General features: G+C 33.0%; 1 non-coding gene across 1 annotated transcript; it reads left to right on the forward strand.

Annotated features, from left to right (window-relative positions):
* Positions 1-72, forward strand: TRNAH-GUG (transfer RNA histidin (anticodon GUG)). The gene has a single exon. It is a non-coding gene; the product is annotated as a tRNA-His (tRNA).
* Positions 73-6,021: the final 5,949 nt, after the last annotated feature.

Consider the following 6,021-nt stretch of genomic DNA (forward strand, 5'->3'; position numbering starts at 1 on the left):
GTGGCTGTAGTTTAGTGGTTAGAATTCCACGTTGTGGCCGTGGAGACCTGGGCTCGAATCCCAGCAGCCACATTTTATTTCCTTTTTCCAAAAAAATTCTCGACCATCTAGGTCACATGACACTAATATATATTTCATTTTTCCAAAAAAATTCCCAACCATCTAGGTCACAAGACACTAATATAAACGAATTATTTCCTTTTTCCAAAAAAATTCTCAACCATCTAGGTCACAAGACACTAATATAAACGAACGTTCCAGATCTCTTCACTTCCAATCGACATTTTATCTTATTTCAATTCTTCATTAAAAAGACCAATAAACCCTTTCTCATTACCTAAAACCTTCAACACCAAAAAATAAAAAAAATAATAAAATAATAAAAATAAAAACTCTCCTTCATTAAACCTTTCGTTTTTTTCCCATCACTTTGCAGAGAAAAAGATGGGTAGTGATAGTGAAGCAGAGAAATCATCATAGAAAGAGAGAAAGAAGATAACAGCTTTAGCTCCTATAGCTACACCTTTGGTTGGAAAAAATACTCTTAAACTTGTTAGAAAAAGTATAATTTAACCATTTTTTTCACACTTTATCTTATTAAACATATTTTGATGTTGTGCTTTCTTTTTTTCACGTATATATTTTTTTATATCATACTTGTATTTTATTGAGGTTGAGTGGATACTTGTTTTGAAGTTGAATTTAGTTTTTTTTAACTTGTATATATTGAGTCATTTGTTGAAATAAGAGCTGTGCTTCATTGTATAGTGGAAAATATCAAATTGCTTGGCATTGTTGGAATTATAAACTAGAGCACTACTTAATTTAGTGACATTTAAGTTGCAGTTAGAAAAGTGGTATTAGAAAGTTTGAACCTTGCTTCTAATTAGTGCGTGAAAAAAAAAAGTTTGAAACTTGTTGCAAAAAAAAATGCCAAATGTGGTAGGATGATGCTCCTGTTCTGTTGTGTTTGATGCTTCTGCCCCTTTTCCGTGGTAGACGATTGTATATATGGGTTTAGGTTTGCTTATTGTGTAACATTTTTTTGACACTGTTATTTTCCCGTTGGGTGTAGCTGCTGAATCGAAGTGCTTGAAGAGAGAAGTAAAGGAGGTGGTTAAGAGCATCCGACGTGGTAATAAAAGTATGATAAAGATAAATAAAAAATCACCAACAAAATTAAGTAAACTAGTAACGTATAATTTGGCTCCCTAAAAAACGACGGTCGAAGAGCGGGTTAAAGGCTTGAGTTTTCACAACCCTACTTAACCCGACCCTTAATACAAAATAAGGATGAACTGACCCGACTCTCAATCATAAAGACTTTTAAGGTTTAAGGGCGCCCGATCCAGCCCGACCCTTTTAACACCCATAAACCAGAGTAGTTTAGTCTTTTTTGATAGACAACAACCATTAAAAATGATCATATACTAAAACTAAGATGATTGAGAAACTGGCGGTCATCCACCCCTTAATTAAGTAGGCATCAACAAACACAACCTCCAATCAAGGGTGTGATGTAGTAGGTGCAGGACAAATTTGTGATGTTAGTGATTGGAGGTTGCATCCATGGCATAGCTTGTCCTCAGAGTGCATGTAGTACCTAAAACTAATAAATATATATAATATAAGTGGGTGTTTGGTTCTCATTTTTTCAAAAAATTATTTTTTCTTAAAAAAAAATTTTATGAAAAAATATTGAATCTAAAAACAGTTTTTGAATAAACATGTTTGGTTGTGATTTTTCTTAAAAACTATTTTATCAAATCAGATTTCACATTATATTTATCGATATATGTTGGCATATTGCGGCATAAAGTACTAAAGTCTAAAACATCGAGGCAATTCATCTGCTTTTAGAGCCCAAAGTGTTTCCCTCAAAGAAAAATAGTTTTTTAACTTGAAAAATAAGTTTTACCTAATTATCATAAAACTAGTTTTTGGGACCAAAAAATATTTTTTGGATGAAAAACAGTTTTTTTTTTAAATAGAGACCAAATGCATTTATTTTTTCACTAATAAACACTTTTTAGCAATAAATAAATAGGATCCAAACACCCCATAATTGTTGATACACAATGTGGCTGGCTGTAGTTTAGTGGTTAGAATTTCACATTGTGGCCGTGGAGACCTAGGCTCGAATCCCAGCAGCCACATTTTATTCCCTTTTTCCAAAAAAAATCCCAACCATCTACGTCACAAAACACTAACATAAACGAACGTTCCAGATCTCTTCACTTCCAATCGACGGTTCATCTTATTTCAGTTCTTCATTAAAAAGACCAATAAACTCTTTCTCGTTACCTAAAACATAGTATAAAATATCAGGATATGGCAAAATATCGACCCCTGATTTATGGATATGTATCGTGGATATATTACATTAGGGGATCTACAAATATTGTGAATATATCGAGATATATCGACAAATATCACAAAATATCACTTGACTGTGTGTGGGTATTGCTAATTGCCAATATCATGGATATATCGACAAATATCACAAAAAATATCCACAAATCATTTATATTTTCTTTGAATGTGGTCATACTTTTAATATTTTCTTTGTACATATTTAAGATGATTATATGTCGTTATAAAGTCATATTCGAAATTTCAATATTTAAAAAATCACACAAATTACTACACTGGTTGTAACGAACGCCTCAGGATTAAAGAAATATTACAAGGCGTTAATAGGACTACGTTCAATTTTAATTAATTAAAATAAATGATAAATCATTATTTTTATTTTATAAAATCTGACAGAATCTCCTCTGTATTTTCGACATTTAAAACACGTAAATCATGTTATAATATGAAAAATCAAAATAATACAATTATCATTGATTCAACATTTCCAAAATATGTATATATATGTTCTACTACTCCACTTTAGCAATATATATATATATATATATATATATATATATATATATATATATATATATATATATATATATATATATATATGGGTGGGATAGAGGCACAGTTACTGTAGCCACATTGTGGACACAGCCAATCCACACCATTGATCTCGTGCATCAACACAACTGATCCTACGGACATAGTCCATTATTCTCCAAAAAACAAAATTCCAGAAAAAAAAAATTTCAAAAATTAGAAAAACAAAAAACACGAAATATACAAAAAATCAGTGTTTACCTTCTTCTCCAAAAAATCAGTGTTTAACACTTTCGACAGTAATCAGTGTTTACCTTCTTCTCCAAAAAAATCAATGTTTAACACTTTCGACAAAAAACACGAAATATACAAAAAATCAGTGTTTACCTTCTCTCTTTTAATCTTCTCTCCAAAAAATTAGTGTTTCACTCGAAAACAATTAGCTAATTAACCATTGTTGAATTAAGGTGTTCACTGACGAATCAATATTCGTTTCATGCTTAGTTTTCTTAAGTCGGAGCAACCTTTATTTTCACAGGTTTGTTTCTTCCATTCAAACAAGATTTTGTTGTTCATAAATTGGGATGTTACTTCTTTTTTATGGAACTAATTGGCGTTGCTATGGGTTTGTTTGATATTTGTTTGCTTTATAAACATTTAAGTGGGATTGAATTATTAATTGAAGATATTTTGTTTGTTTACTTGATTGGATTTATAAAAGATGGATGATTCAAAATAAATAAATCATTAAATCAAGCAATGAAGTTATGAACTTATTGTCTCTCCTGTTGATATCACTAGATTTTTATTTGAGGCCATTTGAACTCTGTCAGAGTTTTGAACTCTGTCAGAGTTCGGTGAAGTAGCATATTCGGTGAACTCTGTCAGAGTTTTGAACTCTGTCAAAGTTCGGTGAATTAGCATATTCGGTGAACTCTGTCAGAGTTTTGAACTTATTGTCTCTCCTGTTGATATCACTAGATTTTTATTTGAGGCCATTTGAACTCTGTCAGAGTTTTGAACTCTGTCAAAGTTCGGTGAAGTAGCATATTCGGTGAAGTAGCATATTCGGTGAACTCTGTCAAAGTTCGGTGAATTAGCATATTCGGTGAACTCTGTCAGAGTTTTGAACTCTATTAGAGTTCGGTGAACTCTATCAGAGTTTTGAACTCTGTCAGAGTTCGGTGAACTCTGTCAGAGTTCGGTGAAGTAGCATATTCGGTGAACTCTATCAAAGTTTTGAATTCTATCAGAGTTCGGTGAATTAGCATATTCGGTGAACTCTATCAGAGTTTTTAACTCTTTCAGAGTTCGGTGAACTCTGTCAGAGTTCGGTGAAGTAGCATATTCGGTGAACTCTGGCAGAGTTTTGAATTCTGTCAGAGTTCGGTGAATTAGCATATTCGGTGAACTCTGTCAGAGTTCGGTGAAGTAGCATATTTGGTGAACTCTGTAAGAGTTTTGAATTCTGTCAGAGTTCTGGTGAACTCGTCGAGTTCGTGAATTAGCATATTGGTGAACTCGCCGAGTTCGTGAAGTAGCATATTCGGTGAACTCTGTCAAAGTTCGGTGAATTAGCATATTCGGTGAACTCTGTCAAAGTTTTGAATTCTGTCAGAGTTCGGTGAACTCTGTCAGAGTTCGGTGAATTAGCATATTCGGTGAACTCTGTCAGAGTTCGGTGAACTCTATCAGAGTTTTGAACTCTGTCAGAGTTCGGTGAACTCTATCAGAGTTTTGAACTCTTTCAGAGTTCGGTGAACTATATCAGAGTTTTTGAACTCTTTCAGAGTTCGGTGAACTATATCAGAGTTTTGAACTTTTTCAGAGTTTTGAACTCTGTCAGAGTTCGGTGAACTCTATCAGAGTTTTGAACTCTTTCAGAGTTTTGATGTTTAAGTTATTTATATTTTTAATTTTTTCGATTTATAGAAATAGAGACAGAGACATCAATGTTATGTTTATCCAAGTTCAAAATAAATAAATCATTAAATCAAGCAATGAACTTATGAACTTATTGTCTCTCCTGTTGATGTCACTAGATTTTTATTTGAGGCCATATCGACTGGAGTACTGCCTTCTTGATTCAAAATAAATATATAGCTTTGTTTCAGGTAACTGTTCTATCTTTCTATCTTTCTTTTTTTATATATAATGTTATGTTTGATTCAATTCTTTTGAATTCTAGACACCCATTTTGTACATGCAAATCATAGTAGGAGTGTAACGCTTAACTAAACTAATTAAGGTCCCGACTACCTACCGTCCTACCCTGGTACTCTCGTGCATGGTCGTAAGGCTTCTTTCCAGCTAAGAATTTGCCATGAAGATCATGCAAGTACAAAAGATTAAAAGTTTTTGACATTTTAGTTTATGTTGGACGTCCTAAACTAGCAAGAGAGACGCCAAAATTCATTAATGTGTATCGCCGACACTGTACTTGCCTCAAACTCAAGACCACATGGCTGCATTTAACTTGCATCTATGTCATATGCTCGAATCCAACTTAATAACTGATAGCAATTTTTCTATAATGCCTCATGCTATATATATATGTGCAAAGTAGATGCATTCAACTCTACAATTTTATCTGACTTCTTCATCTTGATGTGCTATGTATACAACTGTGACTTTAATAGCTTCTACACTCAGTTCATATTCATTAGTTTTTTAGTTAGAGACTTAAGATTGAGTATCGACAGTTGTTCCCCTTTGATGTTGGTATTTCTTCGTTCCTCCACTCATTGAGATTATGGCCCTTTCATTTTCCCCATCGAGCCAAAGCTCTTATATTGTCTTTCTCTTATGCGTCGACTATTTTCGTTTTACAAATGTGCTTCTTTTTCGATGTTCATTATCTCCATGACGGCTTTAAAATTTTACATGAGTCGTTCTCATAAAAGTTTTCCTAGTCGATTTAGCATGCTTGAATTAGATTGGGTTTTTTTTGTTAGTGTGTGGGGGGATTTAATAGAGGAGTATAGTTTGCCTAGATAGCATGCACACCTTAGATATAGATTGGCATGCACACCGCTTTATTTCGTTCTTTGTTTTTCACGTTGGTATTGCAACAATTTGAATTAGTTGAATGTCTTATTTTTAACTCCTATTTATTTT

The sequence above is a fragment of the Coptis chinensis genome, chromosome 1, assembly GCF_015680905.1.
Source record: "Coptis chinensis isolate HL-2020 chromosome 1, ASM1568090v1, whole genome shotgun sequence".
In the NCBI taxonomy this organism is placed as follows: Eukaryota; Viridiplantae; Streptophyta; class Magnoliopsida; order Ranunculales; family Ranunculaceae; genus Coptis; species Coptis chinensis.